Source organism: Bos indicus x Bos taurus, chromosome 9, assembly GCF_003369695.1.
Source record: "Bos indicus x Bos taurus breed Angus x Brahman F1 hybrid chromosome 9, Bos_hybrid_MaternalHap_v2.0, whole genome shotgun sequence".
In the NCBI taxonomy this organism is placed as follows: Eukaryota; Metazoa; Chordata; class Mammalia; order Artiodactyla; family Bovidae; genus Bos; species Bos indicus x Bos taurus.
Window position 1 is genome coordinate 29,304,343 of NC_040084.1, and position 18,003 is coordinate 29,322,345.

Here is an 18,003-nt window from a genome sequence, read left to right on the forward strand (position 1 = left end):
GCCAGGAGATTGCTGGGAGAAATATCAATAACCTCAGATACGCAGATGGCATCAGCCTTATTGCAGAAAGTGAAGAAGAACTAAAGAGCCTCTTGATAAAAGTGAAAGAAGAGAGTGAAAAAGTTGGCTTAAAGCTCAACATTCAGAAAACTAACATCATCCAGTCCCATCACTTCATGGCAAATAGATTGGGAAGCAATGGAATAATGACAGACTTTCTTTTCCTGGGCTCCAAAATCACTGCAGATGGTGACTGCAACCATGAAATTCAAAGATGCTTGCTCCTTGGAAGAAAAGCTATGACCAACTTAGACAGCATATTAAAAAAATAGAGACATTACTTTGCCGACAAAGGTCCTTCTAGCCAAAGCTATGGTTTTTCCAATAGTCATGTATGGATGTGACAATTGGACTATAAAGAAAGCTGAGTGTCCAAGAATTGATGCTTTTGAACTGTGTGGTGTTGGAGAAGACTCTTGAGAGTCCCTTGGACTGCAAGGAGATCAAACCAGTCAATCCTAAAGGAAATCAGTCCTGAATATTCATTGGAAGGACTGATGCTGAAGCTGAAACTCCAATAATTTGGCCACCTGATGCGAAGAACTGACTCACTGGAAAAGACCCTGATGCTGGGAAAGATTGAAGGCAGGAGGAGAAGAGGCTGAGGATGAGATGGTTGGATGGCATCACCAACTCAATGGACATGAGTTTGAGCAAGCTCTGAATAAACAATATTCTAATATCCCATTGGTCTGTGTAAGGCCCTTTTCCAGAAAGAATACAAGGGGCCCTGTCAAGTGAATTGTGATAAGTAATTCCAAGCAAACTTTAGGTAATCTGTTTCTAAATTCTTTGGTCAATGTTTTGAGCATCCATAATACTCTAGAAAATCAACAGAATTGATTGTTCATTAGTCTTGTTATGTCTTCCTACTGTGTGTAAGACAGAGTAGGTATCATGTACATGTGATAAATATAAGGTAGATTAATTGTAAAACTGAGAGCTGGATGTAGCAGATGATCTGTTTGCCAGGCAGCTTTTGAAGTGAAAGACAGGAATCATGAAGGAGAGGGCTTTGAATAATGGGAAGGTACCCACCATGCAGTATTCAACGCTACCACAGTCTTTTCATTTCTTTTCCTAAAATCCTAAAGGCTTATAACGGGAACCCATATATCCTGATTTTCTCTGCTCATACAGCCCTGGATTATCTTAATTGTCCTGGTGTCATCATTAATGTCTTTCTCTGCCACTCTCAAAAGTCATCTGAAAAACTATTAAATTACATTTTCATCCTATTTATAAAAGACCTCCTATTGCAGTGGGAAATATGTGAAGAAGATTCAGTACCTGAGCAAGTGAAAATTTCAGGAATTAGGCACGTCTTCAAATGGAAGCTCTGTTTTATATGGATAGATTAAAGAACCAAGGAGAGAGAAACTTGAACTGATGCCCTAATCTGAATTGTGTCAGATTTCCCCTGAATGGATTGCCTTGTGTGCCTACAACTCTATCCCAGGTATGCTCAGAAACACAGGTATATCCACCAGTGGAGATGGTCCTTTGGAGCGCAAGCATCCTGATGAGGCCACTGGATTCTGTGTATTAAAACCTACTTCCAAGCTTTATTTGACAGAAGTGAAGAGGTTGTTAAAATCTATCTGGATCAAGATCTTTCTCAAAACTGTAGGGGACCTGGATATACGGGTAGTTCCTTGTATTGGCCTCTAATGAATTGGGGTGACTGGAGCAGCAACTGACCTTGTTCTTTCCTCCTTAGGCCACTTTAGAAAGTAATTAATTAGGAGGGGGTACAGGTGGGCAGGACATGGATTTTTCTTCTTCCCAATCAGTGGGAATTTAGCACTAATCCAAGATCCTCAGGCCTGGGTTTTGATCATGGGTAATGGCACATTCTTGGTTATAATTTTCAACAACTTTCAAGATTTACTGTAAAAAATGGCAGTTGTGGGCCATGGATTAAGTAGAGAATTTACTGTTTTAGATATTTGCTGTCTGTGCTTAGATAATTAGCTGGATACTATTATATGTCACACATTAAGTCACCTGGTATATAAGCTGGAAATAATTGTTGCACATATTTTAACTTCATTTTGAATTACTTTCATAAATTGCATTTGCTAATTTGAGGCATGCATGACCCTAGATGATTATAGAGTGTGTGTCTAGTCAAGAAGTTATTCCATAATAACAACAAAACAACTAACTTTTGTTGGTAGTGATGCTTCCTAAGGCCCTCTTGACTTCACATTCCAGGATGTCTGGCTCTAGGTGAGCGATCACACCACTGTGGTTATCTGGGTCATGAAGATCATTTTTGTACAGTTTTTCTGTGTATTCTTGCCACCTCTTCTTAATATCTTCTGCTTATTAGGTCCATACCATTTCTGTCCTTTATTGTGCCCATCTTTTCATGAAATGTTCCCTTGGTATCTCTAGTTTTCTTGAAGAGATCGCTAGTCTTTCCCATTCTATTGTTTTCCTCTATTTCTTTACATTGATCACTGAGGAAGGATTTCTTATTTCTTCTTGCTATTCTTTGAAACTCTCCATTCAAATTGGGTATATCTTTACTTTTCTCCTTTGCATTTAGCTTCTCTTCTTTTCACAGCTATTTGTAAGGCCTTCTCAGACAACCATTTTGCCTTTTTGCATTTCTTTTCCTTGGGGATGGTTTTGATCACCACCTCCCCTACAATGTTATGAACCACCATCCATAGTTCTTCAGGCACTCTATCAGATCTACTCTCTTGAATCTATTTGTCACTTACATTATATAAACATAAGGGATTTTATTCAGGTCATAGCATAATGGTCTAGTGGTTTTCTCTACTTTCTTCAGTTTCCGTCTGAATTTGGCAACAAGGAGTTCATGATCTGAGTCACAGTCAGCTCCCAGTCTTGTTGTTTTGCTAACTATGTAGAGCTTCTCCAATCTGATTTCGGTGTTGACCATCCAGTGATGTTCATGTGTAGAGTCTTCTCTTGTGTTGTTGGAAGAAGGTGTTTGCCATAACCTGTGCATTCTCTTGGCAGAACTCTGTTAGCCTTTGACCTACTTTGTTTTGTACTCCAAGGCCAAATTTGCCTGTTACTCCAGGTATTTCTTGACCCACTTGTGGTTCCATTGTTGTGGAATAATAAAACAACGAAATAGAGTAACTTCTCTGATGGTCCGGTGGTTAAGACTGTACTTCCAGTGCAGGAGGCACGGGGAATGTGGATTCAATTCCTGGCCAGGGAACTAAGATCCCATATGCTGTGCAGCATGGCCAAAAACAAACAAACAACAAATACAAAACATACAATGAAAATAAATGGAGCACCTTACTGTCTCACAGTGAATATTCTGCGCTGTTACTGTTGTCTCTGTAAATGTGTTTGCTTTAGTCTCTCTCTTTTTGTATCTTTTGTGTGCACACGTGCACACACACACACACACACTACCTCCCTTAAATGTAGAAATGATCAAATCCAAAATCAGTTCCAGTTTTGGATGCACAAGGATTGTAGTTCACTGTAATAGAGAGAAAGCAAGAAGTATGAACATGTTCATACTGGTTCATGCTATATTATTCTGATTTCATCCATTGCTTGCAAATGAATATCATCCAAATGGGTCTAAAGCTTCTTTCAATACAGGGTTAAAAAGGGCAGAGAACACAAACACAGCAGATGGCAAATGGAGCATAAAACTTAATTCTGAGATAAATGGAAAAGTGAAGTAGAGTCAAATTTTCCATGTCTTCTGATCAAATAATGGAAAGAGAAGGGCTCATCAAATGAGATCCTGGAAACAGAAGATGCTGAGTGTGAACAATTTTGAAATCCTATCCAAACCCCAATATACATGTACAGAAAACAAGTATCTGTGTGTTCTGTTAAACGGTTGTGTGGTTTCAGGATTTACTCCATTGCTGCAGTCAGCAGTTCTGAGTTCTATCCTCATCCTCGGCCAAGGACATCTTTGAGGAGACTTGCAATGTGCCCTCAGCCCAAGTCTCTGTCTTTAGTCCCCAGATCACTTTGAATGTTGTGTATATCCTCAGGTCAGCGCCCCCCTTCTGAAAGCACTTTTCTGCAGCGTTACGCTGTTACTGTCGGCATCTTAGTTACGGTGAATTCTGGTTCGTTAGGAGACTTTAGTTTGACCCATGGAAAACTGTCTGGGTAAGGGTAGCAGAGACACATTCTGAAACCTTACGTGGTCACGTGGTTTCAAATTAAAGTGAAATCTGAGTTTTCAGTGCTTTTAATTTTCTCTAAGTTTAAAAGATGGAAGATATCAGGATAAAAACTGGCTGGTATAATTGGAGGTATTTTCAAGCATGATTGATTTTGCTGTTGGTTAACACTAAGTTCTTTAATTTGATGTATATTTTAAAAAATATTCTCACATGTTTTATATAAACTTGTATGAGCCTAAAAACAATAACAACAACAAAATATCTGGATCTATTGTAATCAGCTTGATAACTTATTACCTTAAATGAGAAGGCAGACTATCCTTCCACCAGTGTCCACTTCATAAATATTTAAGTCCCTTGCTTGAATTAGAACACTGCACTTAAAAGCTATGAAGGACAGAACTATGAGTCCATTTGAATTTAATGTTTAAAGGTGATCTAATAGAGAAATAATTTATGTCTTGGGCACAAATACAAACCAAACATGGCTTAATTCTTAATAATGAAAAATATGACAATATTCATTTGGGATGGTTCTATTTTACTCAGCCTAATTGCTGTAAATCTAAAGTTATGACTATAATTATTTTTTAGTTCTTGCCTTATAAGTGGGTATTAATGGGAAATGTCTTGAAGCAAAATGAATTCATTTTATATATCATGTCTTTGTGAAGGCAAATCAAGTTTCCAAATAAGTTGGAACCAAATAGTTCCAACTCTCTATTGTTAAGATAAAAGGAACAAAATAGCCTTAACGTAGTATTTCCTCTTTCATTATTTTTACTTAAGCCTACACGTGAGCATTTCCTTCTCCCAAACCTTTACATCAGCAGTTTCCCAACTTGCCTTACTATATTGATTTCATGCTTATGTCATTAATCATATCTGTCAGATTTTTTTCCCAGTGGATGGACAGCTTTAAAGATTGATTTCCATATCCAGAGTGTTAAATTTCCTTCCATTCCGAGGGTTCTGTTTATAACGGTGCTCACTGAAAAATGCTATGTCAAAATTTCAGGCAAGTTGATCGATCTTTTGAATCTCAATCTTCTCATCTGTTAAAAAAAAAAAAAACAAGAAGATCAAAACAGACTATATCTACATTTCCCGTAGCTTTAAATAAGTATGTATAATGTGTGACTAACATAAATGAATATAACAAATCTCTCAGTAGGATTTACAAAAATTATGAATTTTTACTACTTCTGGGAGGTAGTCAATAATATAATTTAGTCAGTAGATGGCACTGTTTATTATAGTATTAGGATTCAGAAAGAAGTCACAGAATTCCAATTAGCTTCCTGATGAGGGTCTGAGTAGGAGAAGAGGAGGCTCTGTTCTTACAGAAGAAAAGACATAGATTCTTTAGAGTGACCTTGAGAAGGAATCTAGTCCATCTTCCTGGCTCATCAGGCCTTTACAAGGAAAATTCTATTTCAGACATTTTTCAAAGTGGTGCATATTTTTAAGCATACTTCATTTATCCCTTTCAAATTTGAAACACTCGGGAAATCTTCTATCCTAATTGCACTTTTTTTTTTTCATGTCTTTGTATTTGGTCCTGAGTAAAATTAAGAACAATTCTTCCCACTCTTTTCCTGTATGATCCTTCAAGGTATATAGGGAACACTTACCATATGCATGTATTTTTTCTTTCTTGGGGTCTTCAGCCTGAAAAACACATCAAATTTGGGGGAATGACTATCCATAGTCTAAAATGTGAATTTTAATATTAGAATATTGTCTTGAATTCTAAAATACCATTATATAAGCCCACATGTACAATTCAGTATCTATACAAGCATTTAGATGTAAAAGAATTAAAATATGTAAATGTTTACAGGACACAACATTAAATACATAGTATTTCCATTAGCCATAACCATCACATTTTTTGGAGAAATTTATAGATCAAAACAAACAGAATATAATTCATGTTCTCTCAACTACCATCTCTTAGTCTTTCTCTCATTTTGCCAATTTTTTTAATGAATTTAGAAGTTTCTAAATGAAAATAAATTAGTAATTAAAGTCCTATGTAAGTGAACACTATTAACTAAATATTCAGAATAGTTTTATTATAAATTCAGAGGGCTAACCATCTCAGATAATTATTACTTTTTTCTTTAAAAATGTCAAGAAAATATCAGAGCACTTCAGTTCAGTTCAGTTCAGTCGATCTGTTGTGTCCGACTATTTGCAACCTCGTAAATCGCAGCATGCCAGGCCTCCCTGTCCATCACCAACTCCCAGAGTTCACTCAAACTCACATGCACTGAGTTGGTGATGCCATCCAGCCATCTCATCCTCTGTCATCCCCTACTCCTCCTGCCCCCAATCCCTCTCAGCATCAGGGTCTTTTCCAATGAGTCAACTCTTTTCATGAGGTGGCCAAAGTATTGGAGTTTCAGCCTCAGCATCAGTCCTTCCAATGAACACCCAGGACTGGTCTCCTTCAGAATGGACTGGTTGGATCTCCTTGCGATCCAAGGCACTCTCAAGAGTCTTCTCCAACACCACAGTTCAAAAGCATCAATTCTTCAGCACTCAGCTTTCTTCACAGTCCAACTCTCATATCCATACATGACCACCGGAAAAACCATAGCCTTGACTAGACGGACCTTTGTTGGCAAAGTAATGTCTCTGCTTTTCAATATGCTATCTAGGTTGGTCATAACTTTCCTTCCAAGGAGTAAGCGTCTTTTAATTTCATGGCTTCAGCCACCATCTGCAGTGATTTTGGAGCCCCCCAAAATAAAATCTGACACTGTTTCCACTGTTTCCCCATCTATTTCCCATGAATTGATGGGACCAGATGCCATGATCTTCATTTTCTGAATGTTGAGCTTTAAGTCAACTTTTTCACTCTCCTCTTTCACTTTCATCAAGAGGCTTTTTAGTTCCTCTTCACTTTCTGCCATAAGGATGGTGTCATCTGCATATCTTAGAAACTTACATACACTTATCATAAAACCCAGCACTAGCAGTCCTGCACATTTATTCCAATAAAAAGAAATGAACTATTCATAATGCAACAACTTGGATGAATGTCAAGGTCATCACGCTGAATGAAAAACAAACATGTCTAAGCATCACATACTGCATGGTTCCATTTATATAACATTTTGAGATGACAAAGTTACAGAGATGAAAAACAATTTAGTAGTTGTCAGAGATTATGGATGATGGTAGGAGAGTATGATAAAAGGGTAGTAAGAAGGAAGAGATCTTTGTAAATGATGGCGCAGTTCTGCATTTTGATTATGTTGGTCATTACCCAAATCTACATGTGTGATAAAGTGTCATAAAACTATGCACACACACTGCTCTGACACACTGATGTCAGTTTTTCTGATTTTATATTATGCTACAGTCATATAAGATATAACCATTGGAGAAGGTGAGTGAAGAAGACAAGGCGCTTCTCTCTATTATCTTCCCAATGTCCCAGTGAATCTATAATTCTCAAAATACAAAACTTCAAAAAACCATTTGCCATCTTATTTCAATGACCAAAACAGACCACAGACTCTTTTTCCTTTCTTTCCTCAGTACAATTTTTAATTAGTTTATACTTTAAAATTATTCTTTTCTGGTGAATTTGTTTAGCAAGTTATCTAGCAAGATAGCTTGCTAGACTAAACTATCACAGCAATCTCTTCTGCTTTGGAAATAGTGGGAAAGATTAAGGGTATGTGGGAGAAATTTTGCAAATTTATCTCTTCTCAATAGCAAGGCTGGCTAAAATACAGAGTATGCTGAAGTTCACTGGGAAAGAAACATGCTTATGTAGGAGTGCTTATTCCTAAAATAAAGATTTAAAATGTTTTCTCCACTAGTTGAAATGGAACTGCCCCAGTGGCTCAGCAGGTAAAGAATTCACCTGCTAATGTAGGAGACACAGGAGACGTGGGCTCAATCCCTGGGTTGGGAAGAACCCCTGGAGGAGAAAAAGCAACCTACTCCAGTACTCTTGCCTGAAAAATCCCATTGACAGAGGAACCTGACAGGCTATAGCCCTGCAGAGAGTCAGACATGACTGAGTGACTAAGCATGCTACTTGAAAGTGATGGTTGTTTGTCTTTTTTTGGAAATACAGATCATTGCTTTTGGTTATTGTAATCAAGACACTACAAAACTAGAACTTCCTTCCCATCCCGTGTTATATATTTAAATGTGAACAGAGAAAGAAGCTATTAGGAATAAATCTTCCACTTATTCCCCAATCAAATGATGTACTATACAATGAAATGCTTTGCATTTTCATTTGGCGCACAGATGTGTCTGGAAGGAAACTGACTTAGAAGTTCAGGATGTCTAGCCATAAATTATTCTCTGCCTCATAGCGTGATACAAAAGATAAAAATTTTAACTACTGATTCTACTGCTAAAGAACTCTAGAATATACTATTCTGTCTGAAGAACTTTTGAAATAAAAAATGAGATACTTATCTGCCGCTCACAGATACATACCTTAAGTCACAAAATTGGAAAATTCTATCAACTGCATGTCATTAAATCTGCAATAATCTGTGATTATTCTTTACTATCATTCCTTTATAAGTTGAAGTTATTCCTGCAGTCACTCAACAAAAACTAAAATAACATCAACATCTTCAGCCCAAATTCTAATAAAATACTTGATATATTAAATATATTTGTCCATGAACATTTGGCCTAAAAGTATTTTTATATTTCTCTATAAACGTGTAAAATAACTTTATGAGCTAAAATATATTTAAAAACTGTGTCTTACAAGCCTCTTGCAAAACCTATTGATGCCTCTTTCTATATGTTAAAGCAATTCTCTATATTTTCAGTCTTTTCTTCTTCACTTTTTACTGAAGTCCAGAAGTGAGTGTATATTTTACTCTTCCAGCTTCAGGTCTATTATTGACTTTACATGGGTAAAGGTATGATATTGTACTTATACCTATCTAGGTCTTTTCCAATGAATTGGCTCTTTATATCAGGTGACCCAAGTATTGATGCTTCAGTTACAGCCAACAGTCCTTCCAATGAATAATCAGGGTTGATTTCCTTTAGGATTGACTGGTTTGATCTTCTTGCAGTCTCAAGAGTCTTCTAACAGCACTACAATTGGAAAGAATCAGTTCTTCGGTGCTCAGCATTTTTTATGTCCCAACTCTCACATGCCTATATGACTACTGGAAAAACCATAGTTTTGACTGTATGGATTTTTGTTGGCAAAGTGATGCCTCTGCTTTTTTAATACACTCTCTAGGTTTGTCATAGCTATTCTTCCAAGGAGCAAGAGTCTTTTAATTTCGTGGCTGCAGTCACCATCCACAGTGATTTTGGAGCCAAAGAAAATAAAATCTGTTACTGCTTCTACATTTTCCTCTTCTATTTGCCATGAAGTGATGGGATCAGATGCCATGATCTTATTTTTTAATGTTGAGTTTTAAGTTAGCTTTTTCACTCTCCTCTTTCACCTTCATCAAGAGGCTCTTTAGGTCCTCTTCCCTTTCTGCTATTAGAGTGGTATCATCTGCATATCTGAGGTTGGTGATGTTTCTCCCAGCAATCTTGATACTAGCTTATAATTCATTCAGTCTGGCATTTCATATGATGTACTCTGCATAGACATTAAATAAGCAGGGTGATAATATACAGCCTTGCCATAGTCCTTTCCCACTTTTGATCCAGTCCATTGTTTCATGTCCAGTTCTAACTGTTGCTACTTGACATGCATGCCGGTTTCTCAGGAGACAGGTTGAGTGGTCTGGTATGCCTATCTCTTTAAGAATTTTCCACAGTTTGTTGTGACCCACACAAATGCTTTAACATAATCAATGAAGCAGAAGTTTTTCTGGAATTCCTTGCCTTCTCTATGACCCAACAAATGTACCTTTGTCTAGTACCTGAAAGGTATGTCTGTGTCAAGTGCAACAATACTCTTCTAGAGACCAAAATGACCTGAGAAGCACGGCCGGGAGTCTGACTGGCTCAGCCTTTCTCACGTAACTGCAGTACTGTGAACACTGCAATAATCTGTTCCACCTCCATTCACCCCTGAAGAGAGGAAAATAACTACACTTAGCTCTATGCCCATCTAAAATAGAAAATGTGTTTCTCAGCTCTTAAACCCATGTCTCCTTTCATTAGGTTAAAAAATTTCATCCTTTTGAAGTGAATTGAAATAACCAAATACATTAAGTATGATGACATACCCATACAAACTCTAACATCATCGAGCTTCCGAATATGATGTTTCAAAGTTGTTCACCACCACTAGGGTTGGATTCCCAAATCCACACATTAATGTTAAAAACTCTTAGCTCACAGTCTCCATAAACCAACCTTTACTCGTATCAAAGACTGAGAAAAAGGTGTTGAGTTGGAGTGTTGGTTTGAAGTGATAATGCTTTGGGATTTTTTCAGAATATCTTAAAATGTCAATGATGAATACACATGTGAATACAGTTATAGGGCAAATGTCCCAGGGCACCATATAAGAGACAGAATGAGTCAAGAAACTTTGACTTGCAAGTGTGAAAGTATAATAAAATCTGGTTGGTTTTACAGTTCAGCAATCAAAAGGAAGTCTAACTAGTTCTGCAGGTCATCAGTTTTCTCATTGTCCTCCTCTAGGCTATACCAAAAAGCCCAGAGGGTTTGCCAATGACAATTGACCAAAGAATTCAATAAAATATTCCTTTAACTTGCTGGAAGGAACTTCTTCAGGGTGCTCATCTGTCCCTCCCACCCACTGGCACTCCAGAATTCCACAGCCTCTTTACTTTGATCTTTCTTACTTGTCTTATTCTGTCTGCAGTTTAGAGCTTAATTATACTTATGAATAATTTGGAAGCTCCCAGAATGACCTCCGGTGAGGTATGTCAGAAGGCATCCCATCCCTGAATCTCACCTCAGTCCATAGGAAAGCAACAGCTGAAACTTTACGTCTTCTTTGACCTTGGGAAAGAGAACACAAAATCATTCTCAAGCAGTTATTTAACTGAATTTTCTTTAGTTTCCCTAGTCTTTTTACTTTAGCTATTAGGCTACATAAACAAAATTATAAATTTTCAGTATCTAAAAGAAACTATATCAATCCTGGTTGAAAATAAAAAATTAGAATTGACCCAAAATTAGTACATTAGAAATTGACCAAATAAATTGTTACTTTTAGCACTTGTTTTGCAGTAAGAGATTGTCTTATTTTCAATTGCATTATAGAAGTGTTGGCACAAGAGGTTATTGAAATTCTTCACATATACACACATACACATGCAAACATGCACAGGCCCTTCCTATGGTACAGGATGCATTAATTAGTGTTTAAAATTCTAGTTGAAATTAGTTGTAAAATTTATTAATTTTATAAAATTTTAACACAGTTACTGGTGGCTAGAGATAATGATAGCATGGCAAATTACTTAGGTTAAAAAAATGATTATAACATTTTTTAAAAAAGAAATGCATGTGTCCATAAAAAGAAAGCTTGAGGAGCAGAGAAAGATAAATTATAATATATAGGCATAACATTATTTCTAAATGCTTTTCTGAAGCTTCAGTAACTTTCCAATTGTAAAAATTACTCATTTTAGAATGACTTCTGAAGGGTGAAAGAAAGAAAATATTTGATGACAATTTTTGAAAAGAAGATATGTAAAACAATATGGTAGTTCTTCAAAGAATTAAGAATAGAACTGCCATATAAATCCAGCAATTCTACTTCTGGGTATTTATCCAAAGAAAATGAAAATACTAATTTGAAAAGGTTCATACATCCCCTTGGACTTCCCTGAGAGCTCAGCTAGTAAAGAATCCACCTGCAATGTAGGAGACACTGGTTTGACTCCTGACTTGGGAAGATCCCTGGAGAAGGGATAGGCTACCCACTCCAGTGTTCTTAGGCTTCCCTGATGGCTCAAATGGTAAAGAATCTGCCTGCATTGTGGGAGACCTGGGTTCAATCCCTGGTTTGGGAAGATTCCCTGGAGAAGGGCATGGCAACCCACTCCAGTATTCTTGCCTGGAGAATCCTGTGGATAGAGGAGCCTTGCGGACTAGAGCTTAGGCTAGACTAGTCCATGAGATCGCAAAGAGTCAGGCATGACTAAACGACTAAGCACATACATTCCCATGTTCATTGCAACATTATTTACAATAGGCAAGATATGGAAACAAGCTAAGTCTCCAGTGATAGATAAATAGATGAAGAAATTGTGGAACACTTCTTTACAATGGAATCTTATTCAGCCACACAAAAAAGAAAATCTTTCCATTTGCAGCAACATGGGTGAACTCTGAGAGCATAATGCTAAATGAAAAAATAAGTCAGAAAGAGAAAGACAAATACTGTATGATCTCTCATATGTCTGTGACGGAAGGTGCAAAAGCGCGGCGGAGAGGAGCTACCCACATCCAAGATCAGGGGCGGGGCCGAGAGGAGCTACCCCACGTCCAAGGTCAGGGGCAGCAGCTACGCTTTGCTGGAGCAGTCGTGAAGAGATACCCCAAGTCCAAGGTAAGAGAAACCCAAGTAAGACGGTAGGCACTGAGAGAGGGCATCAGAGGGCAGACAGACGGAAACCACAATCACAGACAGCTAGCCAATCTGATAACACGGACCACAGCCTTGTCTAACTCAGCGAAACTAAGCCATGCCCTGTGGGGCCACCCAAGACAGGTGGGTCATGGTGGAGAGGTCTGACAGAATGTGGTCCACTGGAGAAGGGAATGGCAAACCACTTCAGTATTCTTGCCTTGAGAACCCCATGAATAGTATGAAAAGGCAAAAAGATAGGACACTGAAAGATGAACTCCCCAGGTCAGTAGGTGCCCAATATGCTACTGGAGATGAGTGGAGAAATAACTCCAGAAAGAATGAAGGGATGCAGCCAAAGCAAAAACAACACCCAGTTTTGGATGGGACTGGTGACAAAGGAAGGTTCAATGCTATAATGAGGAATATTGCATAGGAGCCTGGAATGTTAGGTCCATGAATCAAGGCAAATTGGAAGTGGTCAAACAGGAGATGGCAAGAGTGAACATCGACATTCTAGGAATCAGTGAACTAAGATGAACTGGAATGGGTGAATTTAAATCAGATGACCATTATATCTACTACTGTGGGCAGGAATCCCTTAGAAGAAATGGAGTAGCCATCCTAGTCAACAAAAGAGTCCGAAATGCAGTACTTGGATGCAATCTCAAAAACTCAACTCCAAGGTAAACCATTGAATATCAAGGTACTCCAAGTCTATGCCCTGACCACTAATGCTGAAGAAATTGAAGTTGAACATTTCTATGAAGACCTACAAGACCTTCTAGAACTAACACCCAAAAGAGATGTCCTTTTCATTATAGGGGACTGGAATGCAAAAGTAGGAAGTCAAGAAACACCTGGAGTAACAGGCAAATTTGGCCTTGGACTACAGAATGAAGCAGCTGCTGCTGCTGCTAAGTCACTTCAGTCGTGTCCGACTCTGTGCGACCCCATAGATGGCAGCCCACCAGGCCCCTCTGTCCATGGGATTTTCCAGGTAAGAGTACTGGAGTGGGGTGCCATCACCTTCTCCGGAATGAAGCAGGGCAAAGGGCAAAGGCTAATAGAGATCTGCCAAGAGAACGCACAGGCCATAGCAAACACCCTCTTCCAACAACACAAGAGAAAACTCTACACATGGACATCACCAATGGTTGACACCGAAATCGGATTGATTATATTCTTTGCAGCCAAAGATGGAGAAAATCTATACAGTCAGCAAAAACAAGACCGGGAGCTACTGTGGCTCAGATTATGAACTCCTATTGTCAAATTCAGACTGATATTGAAGACAGTGGCGAAAACCACTAGACCATTCAATATGACCTAAATCAAATCCCTTATGACTATACAGTGGAATTGAGAAATAGATTTAAGGGATTAGATCTGACAGACAGAGTGCCTGATGAACTATGGTCAGAGGTTCGTGACATTATACAGGAGACAGGAATCAAGACCATCCCCAAGAAAAAGAAATGCAAAAAAGGAAAATGGCTATCTGAGGAGGCCTTACAAATAGCTGTGAAAAGAAGAGAAGCCAAAAGCAAAGGAGAATAGGAAAGATATACCCGTTTGAATGAAGAGTTCCGAAGAATAGCAAGGAGAGATAAGAAAGTCTTCCTCAGTAATCAGTGCAAAGAAATAGAGGAAAACAATAGAATGGGAAAGACTAGAGATCTCTTCAAGAAAATTAGAGGTACCAAGGGAACATTTCATGCAAAGATGGGCTCAATAAAGGACAGAAATGGTATGGACCTAACAGAAGCAGAGGATATTAAGAAGAGGTGGCAAAAATACACGGAAGAACTGTACAAAAAAGATCTTAACGACCCAGATAATCACAATGGTGTGATCACTCACCTAGAGCCAGACATCCTGGAATGTGAAGTCAAGTGGGCCTTAGAAAGCATCACTCTGAACAAAGCTAGTGGAGGTGATGGAATTCCAGTTGAGCTATTCCAAATCCTGGAAGATGATACTGTGAAAGTGCTGCACTCAATATGTCAGCAAATTTGGAAAACTCAGCAGTGGCCACAGGACTGGAAAAGGTCAGTTTTCATTCCAACCCCAAAGAAAGGCAATGCCAAAGAATGCTCAAACTACCGCACAATTGCACTCATTTCACACGCTAGTAAGGAAATGCTCAAAATTCTCCAAGCCAGGCTTCAGCAATACGTGAACTGTGAGCTTCCAGATGTTCAAGCTGGATTTAGAAAAGGCAGAGGAATAAGAGATCAAATTGCCAACATCCTCTGGATCATGGAAAAAGCAAGAGAGTTCCAGAAAAACATCTATTTCTGCTTTATTGACTATGCCAAAGCCTTTAACTGTGTGGATCACAACAAACTTGAAAATTCTGAAAGAGATAGGAATACCAGACCTGACCTTCCTCTTGAGAAACCTGTATGCAGGTCAGGAATTAACAGTGAGAACTGGACACGGAACAACAGACTGGTTCCAAATAGGAAAAGGAGTGTGTCAAGGCTGTACATTGTCACCCTGCTTATTTAACTAATATGCAGAGTACATAATGAGAAACGCTGGGCTGGATGAAGCACAAGCTGGAATCAAGATTGCCAGGAGAAATATCAGTAACCTCAGATATGCAGATGACACCACCCTTATGGCAGAAAGCGAAGAAGAACTAAATAGCCTCTTGATGAAAGTGAAAGAGGAGAGTGAAAAAGTTGGCTTAAAGCTCAACATACAGAAAACGAAGATCATGGCATCTGGTCCCATCACTTCATGGCAAATAGATGGGAAACAGTGGAAACAGTGTCAGACTTTATTTTTGGGGGCTCCAAAATCACCGCACATGGTGACTGCAGCCATGAAATTAAAAGATGCTTACTCCTTGGAAGAAAAGTCATGACCAACCTAGACAGCATATTGAAAGGCAGAGATATTACTGTGCCAACAAAGGTCCGTCTAGTCAAGGCTATGGTTTCTCCAGTGGTCATGTATGGATGTGCGAGTTGGATTATAAAGAAAGCTGAGCGCGGAAGAATTGATGCTTTTGAACTGTGGTGTTGGAGAAGACTCTTAAGAGTCCCTTGAACTTCAAGGAGATCCAACCAGTCCATCCTAAAGGAGATCAGTCCTGGGAGTACATTGGAAGGACTGATGTTGAAGCTGCAACTCCAATACTTTGGCCACCTGATGTGAAGAGCTGATTCATCGTAAAAGACCCTGATGCTGGGAAAGATTGAGGGCAGGAGGAGAAGGGGATGACAGAGGATGAGTTGTTGGATGGCATCACCAACTCAATGGACATGAGTTTGGGTGGACTCCGGAAGTTGGTGATGGACAGGGAAGCCTGGTGTGCAGCGGTTCATGGGGTCGCATGAGTCGGACATGACTCAGTGACTGAAGTGAAAAACAAAACCAAAAAATAAAAAGCCAAGGTAATAGATAAAGAGAACAAATCATTGATTGCAAGAAGCAAGGAGTGTGTGATGGGAAAAATGAGTGAACTCGGTTTTTTTGTTTTTTTTTTCTTTTAACTTACATAAGTTCAATACAAATTTAAAAGGAAAAAAAATCTATATAATTTTCTGAATGTTAGTCCAACATGTTACTCTCAAGAATGTAATGAGGTTGATGTTTCCAAAGCTCTTTAATTCTAAAATATAAGAATGGTTCTGTATGTGCATGCTCAGTCATTTCAGTCATGTCCCATTCTTTGTGATCCTACGGACTGTAGCTTGACAGGTTTCTCTGGCTTTCTCCAGGCAAGAATACTGGAGTGCATTGCCATGCCCTCCTCCACAGGATCTTCCAGACTCAAGGATCAAACCCACACATCTGCCTTTTCCTGCATTGCAGGCAGATTCTTTACCGCTGAGCCACCAGAGGAGCTCAAGAAGAAAGCTTACCAGTATTGAAACTCAAAGGCCACCTAAATACAAGTGTAGTGAGCAGACAAATATCTCTGATGACAAATCTAAAATATGCTTTGCCCAACCAAAATTAATCTGTTGGAAGATTTCACATGATCAGGCTACTTGAAGCAAAACGTATGCCATGTTATGCTACTATTCTTAGGAGGAAGAAGAGTATTCCACATTGCAGGGAAGTGTGTTTTAATGTTACATTTATAACTACACCCCTGAAGTATTTCATACAAATCATGTAAGAATCTTACTACAAAAAAAATTCTGACTTAAGAAAGCTGGATAACATTTGCATGTTTATGTATGCATTTTATAACACCCCACACCTTCTAATTTTCTCTTTCCTCTGATTTAGAGCATGTACTTTCATTTCCCATTTTTGGCTTAAAATTTTATGATAATAATTTGACACATTTATTTAGAACAAGAAATTCATCTAATGACTCGTGTAAAAGAATGCTTACAAAATAAAAATCAGTGTGCATTTTGTACCATCCAAGTGTTTCCAGAGTTACTTAGATGTTTCCTAACTGATACTGTAAGGTTTGAAATAAAGCAGAATGCAGAACTCCTGTGATTTGTGACCCTTTCCAAAGTATGGCAGAATTTAGTGTCATTGCATGTGAAAAATTATTTAATTATCATTATAACTTTCTGCAACCCAAATTCTGAGTGAACCTGACTTAGACTTCTAAGACAATTTTTCTATAATACAAAAAATAAGAGTTTTTAAAGGATTAAGCTATATACAATTTCTAATTGTGTATCTTAGTGCTTAAGACTCTTAACTTTTAAAAGAAGGGTAGAAATGCCACTGTCTACTGTAGAAATTTTTTATTGACAGCTTGGCTTTCAGGACTATCAATTTGAAGACACATTTATTTTTAATGCTAACAAATTAGAATTTACTATATATCTTACAAAGATAGTGTATTAGCAGTCTGTTATAGTTTAATTGGTAGTTTTTTTTTCATACTTCATAACTGATTATGTCTTAACTTTAGTGAAATATTGTAGTTATTAAGATTATTTCTAGTAAACTTCTTTCACTTTCTGCTCTGTATCTTTCTCTGGCCTCAGTAAATTGTACCTCACCTCTGGGCCACAATTTTCCTGCCTATAAATTAAAATGGATGGAATAATGTTTCCAATGTCCCTCCATTTTGAATGTGTTCTAATTAACTTCTTTGCTTCCTACCTAATATCTTTGCCTTTCCTTAAGAGGGCATCCCCAAGAGCACAATGGATCCCTCCAATTCCTTAACTGAATACAAAGAAAAGGTAGCAATGCAAATTGAAATGGGAAGTATTTGGGAATAATTAAGGGATAGTCTCTCACTACCAGTCAATTGTAAATGAAATCAGTCCTGAATATTCATTGAAA